Source organism: Haliotis cracherodii, unplaced genomic scaffold (genome assembly GCF_022045235.1).
Source record: "Haliotis cracherodii isolate W230 unplaced genomic scaffold, xgHalCrac1.p SCAF_17, whole genome shotgun sequence".
NCBI classification, from domain to species: domain Eukaryota; kingdom Metazoa; phylum Mollusca; class Gastropoda; order Lepetellida; family Haliotidae; genus Haliotis; species Haliotis cracherodii.
Window position 1 is genome coordinate 28,371,378 of NW_027266272.1, and position 22,456 is coordinate 28,393,833.

The following is a 22,456-nucleotide window of genomic DNA, read 5'->3' on the forward strand; positions in this document are numbered from 1 at the left end:
ATTCACAACAAAGCGAGGTATGTACTGTGTATGTATCATGCTTGTGTTGACCTATGTCTCGTCAAGTGCAGACTGATCAAATTAACAAATCAGCTCTCGGTGCAAAGTGAACACTATTTTTGTAGCTTCCAGTCCCTTTAATTAACTCCTCGAACTGGTATTTTCAGCTGTGTCTATTTCTGTCAAATTATGTGTGGTTGAGCGTTTACAACTAATGTCCAGCTCCTCAGATAACCTCCTGCAAACATGTTTACTTTGCAATTAGTTGTGTGCATGTTGCTGAAGAATCCATCATTGCTTTTGGTTGTGATACTATGTTACACATTGTGATGACATCTTCCCTTCAGGCATAGTATGAGCACATAAACAGATGTAATCTATTCCTGTAATTATTAATAAAAAGGGTATGATAACATATACAGGTTAAGATGCTGAATATAGTCTTTTCATCAATAGGAGGAACTGCAACTAACTGTGTTGCACCCCTCAGACCTTGATAAAATTATTAGATTTTCAACCCACTTTCAAAACTGTGTACCCAGTACCCCATGCTTGTCTCCAGTACCCCATGCTTGTCTCCAGTACCCCTTGCTTGTCCCCAGTTCCCCATGCGTGTCCCCAGTACCCCTTGCTTGTCACCAGTACCCCTTGCTTGTCCCCAGTACCCTTTGCTTGTCCCCAGTACCCCTTGCTTGTCTCCAGTACCCCTTGCTTGTCTCCAGTACCCCATGCTTGTCTCCAGTACCCCTTGCTTGTCTCCAGTACCCCTTGCTTGTCTCCAGTACCCCTTGCTTGTCTCCAGTACCCCATGCTTGTCTCCAGTACCCCTTGCTTGTCCCTAGTTTCCAGATTGTTTCTCAACCACTGACTGCAGTATGAAAAAACATTCACATCACTCCAAGTTTGGCTTGCATATATAGGTACTATAGCATTGCCCATACGTTCAACATCACTCTATCTCTCTTTGATTATGTGCCATATTGGCTAAGCATCCAGCACAAGTCCTGAAGCCTGTATATGAATGTGGTGGACTGCATCTGGGGAATTCTTTGACTGGTATCGGGAATTTGGTGAAGGAAATGCCACACTTGTAGGTGAAGGGGAACGGATGTACATTGGTGTCGGAGGGTGTGTTAGCAAGATTTGTGTCAGTGAAGTAACACTGTGATTGACATGTAGGTTAGGAGAACATGGATGGGTCAAGGGCTTAATGCCAGCAATTTGATGTGCAGAGTTGTGTCCCTTAGTTATGCTAGGAGCTGCTGATTATGTATTTAAGATTTGGCCAGCACCATACCCCAGGTTCAGGGTAAATGTTAATGACTGCATTACTCTTGGCTATCATCGATCTATCTAGATTTGAGTCCACATTTGGCAGATCTTAGCATACTTAAGCGATGTAACTCTAATCCAGTTAGAGTGAGTGAGTGAGTATGGTTTTACGCCGCTTTTTGCAATATTCCAGCAATATCAAGGCGGGGGACACCAGAAATGGGCTTTACACCTACTCCAGGTAGAACAAGGGGACACAACTCTCTTCAGCATCCTTTGTTTGATATAAACTTTGTGTTGAAATATCGGCAGATTCTGTTAAAAGGGATTAACATTGGTGGTTAAATGTGTGTAGCATCATTGCTGCATGTCAATGTGATGACTAGCAGCTGGGTAGAGGAGGTCAGGGGTTTGATCCCCAGCCATGTCATACCCTAAAACGTTCAAATATCATCAGGTACTTGTTGTTATGCTGCCTGGCGCTCAACTTCAAGGGCATAAGTCACGATATGGCTGAAATACTGCCGATGTGACGTTAAATCTTAACTCACTCACTCACTCAAGGGCATAAAACAAGGACAGATTGGCTTGGAGTCAACATACTCCATCAGTGGCAACATCATTGGATTTACTTGTCGCTTAGGGAAATCCCCATGAAAAGAAATGACACATAAAAATAACAAGTTAACTGATATTTCAATTTTATCTTAGCTTCTTTTGTTATGTCATTGTCTTTTCAATCACACTAAAGAGATTCTAAGTATTTTTTCTTTGAAAACTGATTTAATTTTATTTTAATGTTCTTTAGGGAGTTCTAGTTTTAAATGAAATATGACTGTTCAATGGCAGAAATCTTCTCTAAAAGTAAGCGTTACTTTTTTCCACCTAAAATAGAGTAAATTTGGCTGTGGTTTGTAGTGTTTCTCACTGTCCTGTGAGCATTCTGTATCTTTAATTAGAATCTATTGACTGGCTACTTCCCAGCAATGTAGTCCAGCATCGGCCTTACTGTACAGTTTACATTCAATACAGGACTTGATTAGATGCCATGAGGACTTCAGGGAGCTTTGTTCAAGTAAAATTCTGAAAAAGCATCATTCTGATGCAAATGTATATTGACTGTAATGTTCGAAAGCAATCATTTGAAAGTGAGTGCATGTGTGAGTGCTTAGAATATATTAAGCATTGTCTGTAGAGCTTCAAGCTTTTCATGGCAATCTTCAGTGTGTGGACAGACATGTGGCCATAGTGCAAACAGGTTTTGTCTTCTTTTTCAGTTGTTGTCAATCTAGATTCAAACCACACCTTTTGAGGTGGCCTCCATTAAGGAATAAACACTGTCTTCTCAGTTGGTCCCCAGTCAAAGTATAAACACTGTCTTCTCAGCTGGTCCCCAGTCAAAGTATAAACACTGTCTTCTCAGCTGGTCCCCAGTCAAAGTATAAACAGTGTCTTCTCAGCTGGTCCCCATCAAAGTATAAACAGTGTCTTCTCAGCTAGTCCCCAGTAAACTATAAACACTGTCTTCTCAGCTGGTCCCAAAGTCAAAGTATAAACAATGTCTTCTCAGCTGGTCCCCATCAAAGTATAAACACTGCGTGTCTCCTCAGCTGGTCCCCATTAAAATATAAACACCATGTCTCCTCAGCTGGTCCCCATTAAAGTATAAACACCATGTCTCCTCAGCTAGTCCCCATTAAAGTATAAACACCATGTCTCCTCAGCTAGTCCCCATTAAAGTATAAACACCATGTCTCCTCAGCTGGTCCCCATTTAAGTATAAACACAGTGTCTCCTCAGCTGGTCCCCATTAAAGTATAAACACAGTGTCTCCTCAGCTAGTCCCCATTAAAATATAAACACCATGTCTCCTCAGCTCACCCCCAGTAAAGTATAAACACCATGTCTCCTCAGCTCACCCCCAGTAAAGTATAAACACCATGTCTCCTCAGCTAGTCCCCATTAAAATATAAACACTGCATGTCTCCTCAGCTCATCCCCAGTAAAGTATAAACACCATGTCTCCTCAGCTCACCCCCAGTAAAGTATAAACACCATGTCTCCTCAGCTCACCCCCAGTAAAGTATAAACACCATGTCTCCTCAGCTGGTCCCCATTAAAGTATAAACACCATGTCTCCTCAGCTCACCCCCAGTAAAGTATAAACACCATGTCTCCTCAGCTCACCCCCAGTAAAGTATAAACACCATGTCTCCTCAGCTCACCCCCAGTAAAGTATAAACACTGCATGTCTCCTCAGCTCACCCCCAGTAAAGTATAAACACCATGTCTCCTCAGCTCACCCCCAGTAAAGTATAAACACTGCATGTCTCCTCAGCTCATCCCAAGTAAAGTATAAACACCATGTCTCCTCAGCTCACCCCCAGTAAAGTATAAACACCATGTCTCCTCAGCTCACCCCCAGTAAAGTATAAACACCATGTCTCCTCAGCTCACCCCCAGTAAAGTATAAACACCATGTCTCCTCAGCTCACCCCCAGTAAAGTATAAACACCATGTCTCCTCAGCTCACCCCCAGTAAAGTATAAACACCATGTCTCCTCAGCTCACCCCCAGTAAAGTATAAACACCATGTCTCCTCAGCTGGTCCCCATTAAAGTATAAACACCATGTTTCCTCAGCTCACCCCCAGTAAAGTATAAACACCATGTCTCCTCAGCTCACCCCCATTAAAGTATAAACACCATGTCTCCTCAGCTCACCCCCAGTAAAGTATAAACACTGCATGTCTCCTCAGCTCACCCCCAGTAAAGTATAAACACCATGTCTCCTCAGCTCACCCCCAGTAAAGTATAAACACCATGTCTCCTCAGCTCACCCCCAGTTAAGTATAAACACCATGTCTCCTCAGCTCACCCCCATTAAAGTATAAACACCATGTCTCCTCAGCTGGTCCCCATTAAAGTATAAACACCATGTTTCCTCAGCTCACCCCCAGTAAAGTATAAACACCATGTCTCCTCAGCTCACCCCCATTAAAGTATAAACACCATGTCTCCTCAGCTCACCCCCAGTAAAATATAAACACCATGTCTCCTCAGCTCACCCCCAGTAAAGTATAAACACCATGTCTCCTCAGCTCACCCCCAGTAAAGTATAAACACCATGTCTCCTCAGCTCACCCCCAGTAAAGTATAAACACCATGTCTCCTCAGCTCACCCCCAGTAAAGTATAAACACCATGTCTCCTCAGCTCATCCCCAGTAAAGTATAAACACCATGTCCCCTCAGCTCACCCCCAGTAAAGTATAAACACCATGTCTCCTCAGCTCATCCCCAGTAAAGTATAAACACCATGTCTCCTCAGCTCATCCCCAGTAAAGTATAAACACTGCATGTCTCCTCAGCTCACCCCCAGTAAAGTATAAACACTGCATGTCTCCTCAGCTCACCCCCAGTAAAGTATAAACACTGCATGTCTCCTCAGCTCACCCCCAGTAAAGTATAAACACTGCATGTCTCCTCAGCTCACCCCCAGTAAAGTATAAACACTGCATGTCTCCTCAGCTCACCCCCAGTAAAGTATAAACACCATGTCTCCTCAGCTCACCCCCAGTAAAGTATAAACACCATGTCTCCTCAGCTCACCCCCAGTAAAGTATAAACACCATGTCTCCTCAGCTCACCCCCAGTAAAGTATAAACACCATGTCTCCTCAGCTCACCCCCAGTAAAGTATAAACACCATGTCTCCTCAGCTCACCCCCATTAAAGTATAAACACCATGTCTCCTCAGCTCACCCCCAGTAAAGTATAAACACTGCATGTCTCCTCAGCTCACCCCCAGTAAAGTATAAACACCATGTCTCCTCAGCTCACCCCCAGTAAAGTATAAACACCATGTCTCCTCAGCTCACCCCCAGTAAAGTATAAACACCATGTCTCCTCAGCTCACCCCCAGTAAAGTATAAACACCATGTCTCCTCAGCTCACCCCCAGTAAAGTATAAACACCATGTCTCCTCAGCTCACCCCCATTAAAGTATAAACACCATGTCTCCTCAGCTCACCCCCAGTAAAGTATAAACACTGCATGTCTCCTCAGCTCACCCCCAGTAAAGTATAAACACCATGTCTCCTCAGCTCACCCCCATTAAAGTATAAACACCATGTCTCCTCAGCTCACCCCCAGTAAAGTATAAACACCATGTCTCCTCAGCTCACCCCCAGTAAAGTATAAACACCATGTCTCCTCAGCTCACCCCCAGTAAAGTATAAACACTGCATGTCTCCTCAGCTCACCCCCAATCTATGTATGGCCCTTCAGGGGGGACAGTTCAGAGGTTAAAGTGCCAACTTATCACACTGAAGACCACTAATTCCCCTTACTGCTCCTGTATTAGAAGTCCTAGGTTGCTTGTTCTATTTTTTACTCATGGGTGGCCCAGTCATCAAATGTTGATTGGTTGGAATCCCAGTTGATGCTTACCTTGTTTCTAGGTCTCCCAGCACCTTACCTGTGCTTGTGGGTTTCACCAAAGTATAACATCTTAGACCTGCATCACTTCAGGCTTTTCCTGCAACGTCAAGCTGACACACCGAGATATAACTTAAATCCCTCATTAAACCTTGGCACACCAGAAACCTATGATTGTGGGTTCGAATCCCGGTTCGCCCCAATTATATTTCTAGGTGTGTCAGCACCATACCCGTGCTCGTGGGATTCACCAAAGTTGTAAACGTCCGAGACCTGCATCACTTTGGCCTTTCCTCCCACATTAAGCTGACACGCCGTGATATTACTGGTATACTGTTAAAACTGGCATTAAACCCAACTCACTCACTCACTAGTCATGAAACCAAACTCACTTTACCTTAACAGTTTGTTTGACCTATCAATCTTAGCCAAAGTAATCACTCTCTTTGTTTTCTATAGAGAAGCCAGTTAGTTTTGTCACAGACTTTGGTCCACCTTTCTTTAATGTATACTAGTCCAACTGTCCTCCTCCTCATCACTGATACATCCTCAGAGAATTGATGTCAGTGTGTGCCTCCCTGAGGAACTCACTGCACAACCTAGACATGAAAAAATCTAAGCTCACAAATTGGTCTGTGGAGGTCAGACACTTCTCACTTTGATTTCAACAAAGTGGACACTTTAGCATGAAATAAGTCTGGTTGGGTCTTGCAAGTCAACATCAGTTCTTGAGAGACGTATGCCGTCTCCATGCTGTCTCGTTTAAGTCCGAGCGGATCTCATTAAAACAGCTATTTCATTGTAATGAAAACAATATTTTATTTTGGTATTGGTTCAGATTAAGTTTTCAGAAGATATGTTTTGATTCTGGTAGACTTGTGGCCTTGAACTACAATGGATTAGGTCATGGTGACACCACTTGAAACTGTTGGCATGAAACTATTGTAAGATTGTAATTTCATTTTGATATGGCTTGGCAAGATCATTTTTTAAAATCTTTTCCTTATCAAATTCTAAAATATTTTTTTTTGCTTATGAGTTAATCCATGTGTTTTGGAAGGGATTGTAACTTTCAAACATGAAATGTGATTCTGACCTTTGGTTTAATAGATTATGAAGTAGGAAAATGTTTAGAAAAAGCATATCAAATAGGTCTTTGGAAAGTAAACTTGTCAGTTTTTATCAAACACATGGATCAGAAATTCTTTTCAACACATGACCTGGGAGGAAGATGTCATGGCAACCTCGTCACTGACTGCATCAGATAATCCATTATTTTCTGCATTATCTATTGTTGCCATTATTTACTTCATGCAGCTATTTCCAGTGGGATCTGTGACTCAACTTGTTTGAATGGACTTTTGTGCTTCATGAGTTTTATTTAGCTCTGGTAATTATTTAACTGAGCAGTGCATGAGCGGCCAGGTTTCATACACCACAATTTGTTGTGCAGAGTTGCGTCCCTTGGGATTGCCACAAATATATGATCCTGGGATCAAATCATGGATTATGTTTCTGGGTTTGTCAGCACCATTCCCATGCTCATGGGTTTCACCAAAGTGGCCTAGGACATGCATCACTTCAGGCTTTCCTCACACTTCAAATACAAACTGTGATGTAACTGTAATACTGTTTGTCAAACAACTCACTCACCCTGTGGATTCACACACTGATCTTGTTTTTATCAATCTGTAAAAAGTGAGTAAAAAGTGTGTACAAACAATGCAATTTTTTTTATGAATTTTGGTAGGCCTTCATTTGTGTTGACGTCATCAGAACATTGTAGATTCTTACAATCCATAGATATACCACAAAAATATTCTTGGTAGAAAGAGTCTAAAGATATACTACCAAGATATTCTAGACAGACAAAGTCAATAGATATATTCAAGATAGAATCTAAAGCTTTGATGTGGTATGGCAGGAGTGCATGAAATAGTGGCATCTCTCTGGAAACAAATATTTGCAAGAACTTGGAAGATATTCCTTGATCTGTGGATATATATATATTTTCAATCGTGCGTTCCCCCTGCTCATGTCACAGTCTATACACTGTGTTCCAGAAAACCCATGTACACCGGTCTGTGGAGAATTGGTAACTTTTGCAATTTCCTTTCAAGATCAAGATTTCTTTCATATTGATTGATTCATTTATCTTCTGTAAGACCATTATTTTTTATTTGTTGGATCACGGATCCGCTGACCCTTATTTTCTACAAAATTGAAAAACATATTTTTTCTAAAAAAGTGGCTCAAAAAATGGTTCTAAACAAGTAATCTGTAAAATTCATGCTTAATTTGACATATTTCGAATATTTTCTAGCAGACGGTGATTCTAAATATGGTGAATTTATTTATTTTATTTTCCCCTCTCTTACAGGTCATATTTGTAAAAAAAACACTCTGTCAGCTTTGTTTTTCATCCTCTGACTCCTTTCTTGGCATAATCCATGATCCAACAAATAAAAAATTAATGCCGGAAGGATAACATGACATTAATAACTGTTTAGTGCTTACAAACTTGCTTTCTGTTTAAATGGATAATCCTACCAAAGTTTTGTCCCCTACAACCCCTGAAACTCAGTTATGACACCAGGTGTTCCTAAAAAGTGTACGCATGTCCTGCTCTACCAGTAGCATCTGTCACTCACAAATTTTCAATTAAATTAAGTGCCAGTAACGAAGGAGGTGTGAACACTCCATGTGAAGGTCATGGCATGGGATAGCATCGCACATCATGTTGACAAGCAGTATGTCGTATTTCTGGAATGACTTCATCAGGTGAAATCTTGAAGTTCTGTTGTCAGTAAAGTGTGTCTAACCTGGTCTACCTAGCCCAAATGGGATATCTACAGGCTGTCATACAGACTGGAATCTTGACTGCAGAGAATAACAACGTCATTCACCATGTTCACAAACAGATGCCTCGAGACCGGGGCTGCATGTATATCCCCACTGGGTGGTCTTGCCAGGTTCCATGGGTAGCGTGAAGATCAGGGTTTGAATAGGTCTTCAGTAACCTATGCTTGCCATAAGAGGCAACTAATGCGATCGGGTGATCAAGTATACCAATTGCATAGATGCCAATCTCTGGATTGTCTGGTCAAGATTTGATTTATTTTTTTTTACAGACTGACGTCATATGGCTGGAATATTGCTGAGTGTAGCGTTAAACAATAAACAAACAAACAAACAAACAAACAGTTTCTATTGTCCCCAGTTCTCTATTGCTTATCATATGATGCTACTAACTTGGATGAGGTAGTCCACAACGTTGATTTGGTAGATTGCTGCCGTCATGCACCCACAGCGGACATAATATCAATCACTGGATTGTCTGGCCCAGGCTCATTTATTGACATATACTGCCAGGATATATGATAATGTCACTGACTGGCTTAAACAACAAACAAGCACACACATCTTGTCAGTTATTGGATGGGCTCTAGCACCAGCATGTTATGACCACATGGGGTCCAGATGTGTGATTCCCCCCAGCAAGTGTCAGTCTTTATTTGTGCTGTGATGCGATCTGCAGTCTCTGGTTTATACTGCTCATAATTCTGGCGTGCTTGTATAATTCGGCACATTAGCTTCTTGAGAAAAATAACACTTCCTGTGATGATCAGGGATAATGTTACAGCTGCTGCTGTTTGATGTGTGCATCAATATGCAGACAAGGCGCCAAGCGTCATTCGCATGCAGTCAGTGTTACAGAGGCGTCATTGACATGCAGTCAGTGTCACAAAGTGATGTTAATCACTTGCAGCCTGGTGAAGTAAAGGCGTGAAAATACTCACTTTCAGTATGGTGTCTGAAGAGGCATAATTAACATGGCTTTCATTCCAGGCTTCATTATCACAGATACATATCTTGCACCAGTTGACTCTTTGGCAGTCATTCATGCTGATAAATCTCAAGAATATCACTTCTATGTTTGTTCTGTTGCTTAATATCAGGGTCAGATCTGTTTTATTTGACAGGGTTTAAATGGTAGGGTTAAATATTGTCTGTGAACTTTTGTTTTTAAATTTGAAGGCTCAGCATTTATTTGTCGTTTTTTTTTCAAATGGCACACAGTGACCCATTGGTCTAAGACATTGTAATTCACTGTGCATAGTTATGCCCCTTTGCTGAGCAGGATCCATTGTTCATGGCTTCATACCCAAAGTTATGATCAATATACCAGGGGCTGTTCCACAAAGTAATGTTATCGCAAAGATGATTGTACCCCGACTATTGTAAGCCAATGTTAAAGTAAGAGAGTTACAACCTTAGTAAGTAAGGGTGTTATGATCAAATTAGGGCTGAGATGGCTTTGTGGAATGGGCCCTGAATCCTGATTATGATCCCCGGTTATCATTAGATAAAGAATAGATATCTTTAATCAGTTTAAGGCCATAGGCCCAAAGAACATAACGATACGACAATCGACTCATACAACATTGATGATTAAACTAATGTTCTTGATGAAGTGACTGTGTAATTTCATCACATTAAATGTAAACTTTACTGGCTGTACAATAGTACAATTAGAATTTGAAGATATAAGTTGTACAAACTATCGTAAGCCAATGTTAAAGTAACGGAGTCCTTAGCGCTAAGATTGCTTTGTTGAACGGGGCTCTGGACCCTGATTATGATAACAGTAAGATTGATTTGTGGAACGGGTCCCTGTTCCACAAAGTGATCCTTGCGCTGCAACTGTCGTAAGCCAATGTTAATGTAAGGGAGTTACGATCACCTTAGCGCTAAGATCGCTTTGTGGCACGGGGCTCTGGACCCTGATTATGATCCCTGGTTCCCCGAAAACAAATATCTACTCGTGGGCATCACCCAGTGTACATCTACAACCTCCATCATCGATACCTTCCTCCCTGGAGCTGGGCTCACTGTCTTACAACTGTAATACTGTTCAAAGTGACTGCAGGATCAAGACATGGTTTCCCCAAGCAGTTTTAAAATACAAGGCCTGCCACAGTTTCCCAACCCTCTTAGTACTGATGTGATGTTGGGGATGAAGTTGATGAGATTGCTGCAGCTGTCTCCCGTCTGAGAAAGGTTAAGTAAGTTAGTGAGTTGCGTGGGAAGATTAGGATATGCTGACATTTTCCCATGCATTACCCTGGTGTATACCTAACCCACCTGAAGCAAGCATTCCACAAGGTTATTGTTCACTGTACACCGGAACTTGGTCCATTGTGAGGGCAGTACATTGTGTTACAGGCTTCACATCATGTCTGAATGTGTGGCCAGTATGTACAGATGCATTGTACGGGCACAGAAAATATAGGAACTGGGTTCCAAGGGATGCACACAAAAATTCTAAATTCAAAATATTATTTTTTAAATAGTTTCATCAGTTGTTTAAATGGTGCTCATCTTTTTTTAACATAAAATATATGAACTGGGTTCCAAGGGATGCACACAAATATTCTAAATTCTAAATATTTTTTTTAAAAACAGTTTCATCAGTTGTTTAAATGGTGCCTGTCTTTTTTAATATAAAATATATAAACTGGATCCCAAGGGATGCTCACAAAAAATATACCTTGTAAATAACAATTATTAAATAATTTCATCCTCTGTTTGAGTGGTGCCCATATTTGTATGAACATAAATTTTATATGAACTGGGTTCCAAGGGATGCACACAAAAATTCTACATTCTAAATATAATTTATGAAATAGTTTCATCAATACCGTATATGACCGCGTATAAGCCGAATTTTGAGGACCAGAAAAAAGATTCTGTAGAAAGGGGTCGGCTTATCCACGGGATACACTTTCATGATAGTATTTTTCAGATCGTAATCTGTCAGAAACATCGCCTGAATGACGGTCCGATAGATCACAACTTCCCGAAAGTTTGGAAGTTGCCACGACTAGAGCCATTATTGTTATAAATTATCAATAAAGTTATTATTATACACCAATGTTGTCATTATTAAAAAAATGTTATACATGTTACTACTTCCGATAATAAGTTTTCAATTGAATGTTCAAAGTTTATCGTTCTTCGTAAACTCCACAATTTTTACATGTAACAATATATGTAATTCACAGCTATAATATATAATCCCCAGATGAAATCGCCAATAGCTATTACGTACGTTTTGCAAAGTTCATAAATTGATAATGAACAAGTGTCTACCTTTATTGAAAGAGGCAAATAAACAACTGTATCGGCGAGTTATTCCGTTCGCCATTTGCAAAAACATGTGATCAGCTGTTTCCTGTGACGTCACAAACGGTGATCACTGTGATTGCTTCCTGTTGTTTAAAAAGCAACACGGTACACAAGGAAATGAGCATTGATAATAACGGGCCGATTGGTATTGTCATGTTGTTTACACAAACATTTTCAAGTTGTGGGTGCTTAGCGATCGTGTTGGGAGTAGGGGCTTAATTCCTTTGTTTTCGAGAGATTAGTTTAATAAACTGGAGAAGCCTGTGAGTAAGTGATGGTCATTCAATGTGTTCATAGTATGATAGTTTATTTAATTCAATTGGATTAACATACAATAGTGGTGTAAAGGGGGTTATAAAAGTTAGTATATTTTTACTGACTGACATTCTCATCATGAGTTTGAAACGAATACGCCATGCTTACGATGCTGAATTCAAACTCGCTCTAGCTGATATATTTTCTCACGGGTTCATAATTCTATATACACCGATTCACAAAATGGCGCTTGTTGTTGATGGCAACATATAACGATCATTATGAGATTAAAAAAAACAACGAGAAACAGCTTCCCACATTATGAAAGTGGATGACTGGTTTGTTAAATCTTTATTAGAAATAATAATGACTTTTTCAATATAATTACAACGTTTTTCATCTTATATTTTTGAATATCTGCGAGTACCGGCACATGTCTTGCAGTCCGACTTCGCAGTGTTTTTTGCCCTTCAATTCCTGGTTCGGCTTATCTGCGGGTCATATCATTTTCTCTCGTATTTCAATGGTCAAGTTAGCACCTCGGCTTATCTACGGGGTCGGCTTATCCGCGGTCATATACGGTACTAACAAAAGTCCATAATACATATATACAATAAAAATAGGAAGTCTATTTGTAACAAGCCAAGTATTCTCAAAGCACCGTCAATAATGATTGAAGTAAGATAAAGGAGCCCTCATATAATGCAGGTGAGAAACAGTGTGCTTTTAGCACGAATATCAGAGACAAAGATAAGTTTTGAGTCGTGATTTTGAATGCAGTATGAGAAAGTGCTGTCACATATGGATGTTATTGTTACAAACACACAGATAACACAGAGCTATTGATGATGTTAGTTTGAACTACAGCCAAACACTGTTGTATCGAACTTTGTTGAGTCGAATTTACGTATTTTCATTGGTCCTTTTAAATTCGACACAATGGTGTTTGACTCTTGTTCTTACAGGTACATATATATGTTCTCTGCCTCATGGCATTATTCACATGATGACGGTATAAGTTTATACTCCGAAACCTGGTGTTCCTCATAATAAAGAAGTTGACATCCATACATTCTCTGCCTTTAGTGTATGACTTCTAAATGCCTTTCAGGGACTTGTATTTTGACAGACACATTTATTCACAGTAAGGCCTTTGGCCACAAATACAACAATTTATTAGATAATATATTTACTGCATGCTGCGTATTTCTTTTACCTATTGAGCTTGTCTCAACACTTGAACTTTGGCAAAAAATGATGCTATGTTAAATAATACTATCTCTTTATATTCTTGTATATCTCTGTATAATACATCAGCTCTGCTGAGGACATTGTCGGTCACATGCAAAATATAGGTTTGGTATCATCTTTTCAGTGGTCAAACTGACCCGAGGCCTTTCAAAACAGTTCAGAGGTCAAACTAGCTGGTGGTTATTGTAGGCTTCTCTATCAATACAGGGAAAGTATTCTGCATTCAGGACTATTTTTCTAATCAGTGTTCCCCTTTAGCAGGAATTCGACTACACTGGTAAACAGACATTTGGAAGAGATTTGGGAGGGGCATTCTTTGGCGCTGTACATGTGTGTGTAGGGGGAAACATGTGGGGTTGTCATAGAGTTACTAAGCTGGTTGAATGGTATTGTCCTTTTCCTGTGTTGGACAGTGGTTGAATGTTGTTGTCCTTTACCTGTGTTGGACAGTGGTTGAATGTTGTTGTCCTTTACCTGTGTTGGACTGTGGTTGAATGGTATTGTCCTTTTCCTGTGTTGGACAGTGGTTGAATGTTGTTGGCCTTTACCTGTGGCAGACAGTGGTTGAATGGTATTGTCCTTTACCTGTGTTGGACAGTGGTTGAATGTTGTTGTCCTTTACCTGTGGCAGACACTGGTTGAATGGTATTGTCCTTTACCTGTGTTGGACAGTGGTTGAATGTTGTTGTCCTTTACCTGTGGCAGACACTAGTTGAATGGTATTGTCCTTTACCTGTGGCAGACACTGGTTGAATGGTATTGTCCTTTACCTGTGTTGAACAGTGGTTGAATGTTGTTGTCCTTTATCTGTGGCAGACACTAGTTGAATGGTATTGTCCTTTACCTGTGTTGAACAGTGGTTGAATGGTGTTGTCCTTTACCTGTAGCAGACACTGGTTGAATGGTATTGTCCTTTACCTGTGTTGGACAGTGGTTGAATGGTGTTGTCCTTTACCTGTAGCAGACACTGGTTGAATGGTATTGTCCTTTACCTGTGTTGGACAGTGGTTGAATGTTGTTGTCCTTTACCTGTGGCAGACGCTAGTTGAATGGTATTGTCCTTTACCTGTGTTAGCCACTGGTTGAATTGTGTTGTCCTTTACCTCTGGTGGCCATTGGTTGAATGGTATTGTCCTTTACCTGTGTCGGACAGTGGTTGAATGTTTTTGTTCTTTACTTATGTTGGCCACTAGTTGAATGGTATTGTCCTTTACCTGTGTCGGACAGTGGTTGAATGTTTTTGTTCTTTACTTATGTTGGCCACTAGTTGAATGGTATTGTCCTTTATCTGTTGTGGCCATTGGTTGAATGTTATTGTCCTTTACCTGTGTTGGCCAGTGGTTGAATGATATTGCCCTTTACCTGTTTAAGAGGCGGATTGATATGCTGTTGTGATTTTCTTTAAACTGTTAGACAGTAGGCATTTTATTTATTTTATATCTTAAAGGAAACTGTTCAATAAATCTGTATTCATTATAACTGTCATTGAATGTTATTAACATAGAGTATTGTTCTTTGGTAGGATTTATATGTTGTGCATGTCATGAAAGAAAGAACGAAGGCAACACACAGCTATTTTCCCTAATGACAGGTGCTTGAGAACTGTAACATTGGGTGAGCCAGGGTTCTCAGCCATGAGCAAGGTGGGCAGGAAAACTAATGCTGAATTTAGTATGGCCTTATATATGTTGGATGGGAATTTGTTCTTCATGCCTTCAGTGTGAAATGTTTATGTGCATTGTATATTCAAGTGTTATCAGTGACATTCAGTGGAGCTCTCGCTCACTAGGTGTGTGTGAACAGTCATGATAATGTCGACAGTTTGAAAAGCACCCATCAAACAGCAGATGATATCATTTGTGACAACAAACTAAATAACATGTGTATCTTGCCAAATTCAAGATATTTTTTTCATTTGACATTTTATTTTCAATTGATCAAATTATGGCACATATTTATAAACACGTTAAGACAAAACTGAAAACACTCTTTTGTCATTCATTAACCCTTAGCAGTGATATTGGCCATGATTCAGTGCATTTGTAGATGTTGGTTTTTAATTCAGCTTAAGGTTGACCCCCTAATGATTATGAACGATCCCAATTAGCACCCCTTCTGATTGATCAATGTACACAAGACTTATTTAATCGTGTATAATACGCACTTGTGTGTTGTATGCACCCTTAACTATGTGCAATTGAATTCTGGATAAAATATCTGACGTGTATAACGCGCACAGACCTTTCTTTTGTATCATTTCAGGTTGTCAGCATAAACCACAAAATTTACGATCTTTTAACTCTGTTTTCTTTCTCACCAAAATTATATTCTTATAAGAGCCCCCTATTTCTAATTTTGAGAGTGCCCTGGGCGCTTATTACGTCGAATACAGTATATAATATTTTTTATATGGAATCATGAAGGTAGAAATATGATACAGAAACCTGAGGGTAAAACTCTCTCTGTCATGTCATGTCATGTCACCCTTGACATAGCGATGTTTCAGTGAACCGCCCTATCTATGTAGTGTAAAGTACCGAGTGAATTGCAGCCATGTTTGTCTATAGAAACACACAATCACCGAGAACCCCTACCTATTGTTTCGGGAACGTAATATATCATTAATTAAGCTGGTACATCCATCGCTGTAGGGAGGTCACTAGTAACTGCTAGGTAATATGAAGAATTGACATTGCGAGTTTATCAGATAGGTTATCTCATCTTTCCCACTATCCATTACATGATAAATGATAATTTTATAAGATCCATTTAGAATAGGTCTTCAGCAACCCATGCTTGCTGTAACAGGCAACTATGCTTGTCCTCTAAGAAGCATCAGGATGGGGTGGTCAGACTCTCTGACTTGGTTGAGGCATTTCATTGTATCCTAATCGTGTAGATTGATGCTCATGATGTCAATCACTGGATTGTCTGGTCCAGGCTTGATTCTTTACACACCATCATCATATAGCTGGAATATTGCTTGGTGCAACCTTAAACAACCACAAACATAAAACAAACAATAATTGATCAAATGCTAGTATAGTTGCTAGGCATTGTCCACTGATGAAGAGAAGAGAGCCTGTTCTGATATAACTAAATACCTGTACACGTTTAAAATTAGTAAAATAGTCCATACTTTAAAAGCGTTTGTTTTTTCACTAACTGACCAACCCACATAACATTAGTTATGAAAAAATGTTGCTCCAGACAGACTCAATTGTTTGTGTATTTCTGTGTAACTGTGAAATATGTATGCCTGTTGTTAGATTATCCTACAGTCTGCTACAACAAACAAGTCCTACAGCTGCAGCCTGTATCGTTGAGAACTCGCACACAACATGAAAGGGGCCACCTGTGGAAGGAAAATAGTATCTTGTATTTCATGAGGCTTTCCTTACAACTAGTTATATATGTTTTCAACAAGTACAACGGCAGTGAGGTGTATCCAACTAAGGCTTGTCGGAAGGGAGGGGAAGTACTGGGACAGCAATACATCTTAAGGCTATGTTTAACACATATCACTATGTTCAAGCCATAAACAGTGCATGAAATCGTAAACAAGTCAATGAACAATTTGCTCCGAAGGGAAATGTGTTTATCTGATGTCCATTCCCAGGTGATATTTTATGTGTTAATTGCTTCCTGGGGAAACATTCCCGATATCCACTTGGTTGTAACAAGTCTGTTAGTCCTGCACCGTGACTGGAATATATGTATTTTATTTTAAAAAACACAATCTAGAAACGTATACAAAAGCAAGTCTAGCCAGCTTTAGCTAGCTGTTCCACCTGAAATTAGCATCGGGGAAATTATTTTTTTTGTTTTTAGAGTCAAGAAGGGTATTGTGTAATATAAGATTTCATAGACTAAATGTTAGTCTTCGTGTCTGTCAGTACATCTACATCTTACGGCAGCAATATAACAAAGGAACATCTAGAATATGCTATATTGGCGCTGTAGAATGTACATCATGGCTGTGGTCTGTGTGTTTTAGTGGTGACGTTGCCATGTTTTCGGCAGCGGAATATAATCAAGAACTTTGCACACTGATAAATAAGTAGCATCAAATATGTTAACTCCAACAAATATGACCAATACAGCCCATGTAAGTCTATAATAGTTGGCAAGTCTAGATTACTGCAGTTTCTGAAAATAAGTCTCTTGGCTACTCTTTATTTTCTTTTATTGGGATAATTCAGTGACATTTTTTTTTGTAAAATATTTTCATTTCAGAGACGAGATGTCTAATGTATATGGTATAGTTTATCCTAAATACTAAGAGTATACTACCAGACATTGTATGATATGCATCCACTGTATCCTTTAATCGGAACCATTTGTAAACCTAAGGCGATTAAACCATTCTTTTGAAATGTCATCAGAGGATGAAAGAATTATGTAAGATTAAATTCAGGAGCGGTGTATTTGTCAAAGACGTCCATGTAAGAATTCTACCCTTTGATGATTACCAAAACTGACCAACTTGGCGCCAGTGTCCCTTGGTAATAAAACATTGATAGAATTCTCTGTAAATAAATTACTCCAAGAACTCTGTGAACCCAAGGAATGGTAAGAGAGTTTCTAATCCGCTTTCCCTGGAGAAGGCAGACTCCAGACCGGAATGATGTGTGATCATGGAAATAAAAAATACTTTTCTTATTTCAAACAACCTTTGAAGAGATTTATTGGTAGAATTTTTTTTTATTAAATGAATCTTCGGCACTTATCATCGTAGTTAATTGATGGAAGTGCATTGCATCAGCTGGTAGAGACAGGAAATGGGATTAGTCTAATTTGTATGATATTATCTCAAGTGGTCATTAACCAGATCTAGAATCTAACAAGGATTGCCCAACATTGTGCATCCGGGTACTTGTACATGTAGAATTGTACCAGGTTGTTTTGAGGAAACTACATGCTAATTTAATTATACTTCTGATACTCATGATCATCTGTTTGTTGTGCAGAGTTGCATCCCTTTGTCGAATTGTGGGGTTGAATCCCGGTTCGCCCCGATTATATTTCTTGTTTTGTCAGCACTATACCCGAGCTAATGAGTTTCCCCCAAGTGGTAAAAGTCTGACACCTGCATCACTTGGGGCTTTCCTCCCACAATAAGCTGACACGCATTGATTTAACTGGCATACTGTTCAAAGCAGGGTTAAACCCAACTCACTCACTCACACTATGATAATCTGTGCTGACCATTTACCGATGAACAGGCTTTAGTCAATTATAGGTGAGAATATATATGAATTGATCAGTTTGTTGCTTCAAGCGCCATACTCAGCAATATTCCATCTTACTAATGATGTCTGTGAATAATTGAGTCCGGACCAGACAGTCTAGTGATTGACATCATGAGCATCAATCTTTGCATTTTGGGAATTTTTCGGTAGTCCAAATGTAAAAAAATCTGCAAGTCATTTTGGGTCTCTGGTGGTGTTGATAAAAAAAGTTTTCTTATTCATGAATAATATATATTCATTTTATTTCTGTAAGTTTAATGTTCACGAACTGATATAATAGAATGATTGCAGATTAACTTAGAGTTTTCCTTTTCAATCAGAGGAAAAATGAACAGGAATGCCAGAATTATTCCATTTGAATCGCTGTTTGTTAAGTTCATTTCACATGTGCTTGATAATCGTTACAAGACTTGAGCCATTGGACCAGCAGTGATGGGTACCCGGTAGTTATATTTGCCTTTATCAAATTGACTCACCAAAAACAGCCCATGACTAATATTGGATGATTGCTATCTGATTCCAAACTGTTGATGCTGTTACACACACCTGTACTCAATTTGTGTTGTGAAGATTTAGCTGTTTTGCTGCATTTGAGATGGGAAATTCCGTATGTCAACGCGCCATGACCAAATTTAGTGTTGCAATATGGACCTTAGCAAATGAACAGAACTGATTAGAATGACCTTGTCTTTACAGTTGCACTGAAAGAAAAACTCTTTCCAAGTTTGGTTAGAAAATGAAATAAATGTACATTCCAAATTTCAAGGTAGTATGCTTGACGTTCAAAGGATATTGCAATATGTGGACTTTGGATAGCATTGGATTACTTTGAATAGCATTAGATTGCATTGGCTTTGATGACATTAGATAACGTTGGATATCATAGGACAGCATAGGATAGCATGGGATAGCATTAGATAACATTGGCATGTGGAGTCGGGAACAGAATGCATGATATCTATCTTAATATATACCATACTTTGGATTGATTGGTTTGTTGATTAACGCCGCACTCAGCAATATTCCAGCTATATGACAGCGGTGAGTCAGGACCAGACAATCCAGTGATTGACATCATGAGCATCAATCCACGCAATTGGGATCGATGACATGTATCAACCAAGTCAGCACGCCTGACCACCCGATCCCGTCAGTCGCCTCTTACAACAAGCATAGTCGCCTTTTATGGCAAGCATGGGTTGCTTAAAGACCTATTCTACCCCGGATCTTCACGGGTCTCCATACTTTGGAAAGGGGGTATTTTTTGGGGGAAGAAACATCATTGCAGGTTTAGAAAAATTGTGAAGTTTTGGAATGAAAGATGTTTTGTTCAATACATGATGGCACATTGCTTCAGAAATGACAGAAAGGTGATTTCTAATGAAGTTACTGTATCAATTTATAAGTTTGTTAACCTGTTGTTTCACGCCGCACTCAGCAATATTCCAGCTTTATGACAGCGGTCTGTAAATAATCGAGTCTGGATACTGGGATACAATGAGATGCATCAATTAAGTCAGAGAGCCTGACCACCTGATCCTGTTCCCGGCACACCTAAGGGAAGCAACTCTACAGTCAACAACTGGGCACCATGCCCTTGGTTCTTTAGGGATTGATACCGTTTTATCCATCTTGTTCAGAGTTCATTTTCATCTGGTAGTTTCAGCAAACTAGCGACAATGCCTCACCTCTTCAGTGCAATGTTCTTCTGCCTCAGGGGAGACAACTGTGAAGAGACACTGACACAAATGCTTTAAACGTGAATATTGAAACAAGTATCACATGACATAAATACATTATGATTGAAGTCCCATTTACAAACATGTGCTGACTATTGCCAACTATCAACATTTGTGTGAACAAAATACAGCAAGTTGTATTTACTGGAGAGATTTATTGTTGTCTTGTGACACTTAGCCCACCGAGGATCTTATGAAAACGCACCATGTCTGCAATTAGACAAGCATGTTTGGTTTGATCCATTATGCAGCAATAGGCGCTACACTTATTTACTCAAGATTGTGTTTTATTGCCTGATCAGTATGTAATGGGTGCAGTCTTTGATTAAAGTCTAAGTAATGGCTCCCTGCAAGAAAATAAAATGGTCATTTTATTTGTCTGTTTACTCAAAGTTTGCATAATGGATGACACATAGAACCATGCATCTACAAACAGCAGAGTCAGGGGGAGCTTGACATGACGATCTGCCTTCAGTTATCCATCTAGCTGAGACATTATTTGCAAATTATGTTTAAAATGGATTGGGGTTGATCTAGCTTTTGATATTCATGATGCTTACATTTGCAGACGTCAGAACAATGAAGCTTAAGCTTCATAGAACATGTGGTGTGGTATGGGTGCTAAATACATGAAAGTTGTCAGAGAATATACATTAGCATTGCTGTATCTTCATTGCTGTAACGTCAGACAATTCGTGGAACACTCTGTTACCACTGCTGTTACCAGTCATAGCTCCTTACAGTGACAAGCCATTTGTGGAACACTCTTCATGTCACAGCTCTCGACTGACTGGTATGTTTACAAGTGATGACTGACATGATTCTGAATACCTTTCTCCAAAGTTAAATTGTTGTGTTTATTTGTCAATTTGAAATTCTGTTCATTTCAGCTGTCATTAGTGTAATGAAATTGTTATGACGTGTTTGTCTGCAGTCTCGAGCCAATCTGATTCAACAAACACATATATATTTATTGGTATAGGAAGTCCCTCGGTAAGGGTGATCACGACTTCCTGTTATGACATTCCCAATAGATACCAGGGCCCATCTGAACAAAGCAATCTTAGCGCTATGACTATTGTAAGCCTATGTTAAAGTATGGGAGGTATGATCATCTTAGCGCTAAGATCGCTTTGTGCAAGTGGGCCCCGAAGGGTAATGAAGGGGTCATGCACTGGAAAGGTGCTTTTTGAAAAGATTTCAAAGGGAGACAACCACTGAATTCCTTTTGTCTTCCTCCCTCTCATTTTGGGTGATATACCAGTCATACCCTTGTGTTTCAGGCATTGGCCTATGGCATCTGTGTGGTTCCATTGTCAACAATTAGACAGGGCTCTTACCAGCAAGTAAAATTATTCAAAGCCAAGATGTCCGTATGATTCAGATAGCAGGGCAGAGAAACCGTAGTTGATCAGAGAGCTTATCATTCACTGGGGACATCGTGTGGGGATTATGCTTGTCGTAAGACGTCACTGAAGAGGATCTTCGGTCAGGCTCAGTAATTTGGTGTTGTACATGACTTGGTGATGACTTACTGATCGTTGCTCATGCTGTCAGCCATTGGTCTGGATGGTTTATGCTTAAAGGTGATACAGCTGGAATATTGCTGTGATGTAGCTGGAATATTGCTGTGATATTGATGGAATATTGATTATGATTACTGTGGCATACTGCTCGTGCACTACATACCACTGCCACATTTTTACGGAATATCAAAATCTACACAGCCCGATTCGCTGTGCAGAGTTGCGCCCCTTGGGCACGCCAGAAACCTTTGATTGGGGGTTCGAATTCCAGTACGCCACGATTATGATTGTAGGTTTGTCAGCACCACCCCCCTGCTCGTGGGTTTCACTGAAGTGGTAAACGTCTGAGACCTGCATCACTTCAGGCTCTCCTCCCACATAAAGCTGACACGCTGTGATATAATTGGAATACTGTTAAAAGCAACTCAGTCACTCATACTGCAACTGACCATAAACAAGTTTATTGTAAGCATTTTTTTTGCAGATGCTCACTCACTCCCTCACTTACTCATTTCACTTAAAATATCCATTTTTCA

At 39.8% G+C, this 22,456-nt stretch overlaps 1 protein-coding gene across 1 annotated transcript in view; it reads left to right on the plus strand.

Moving 5' to 3' along the window:
- LOC139465039 (coiled-coil domain-containing protein AGAP005037-like) overlaps window positions 1–22,456 on the plus strand; it is a 254,222-nt gene that overhangs the window by 111,757 nt on the left and 120,009 nt on the right. The window lies entirely within an intron of this gene.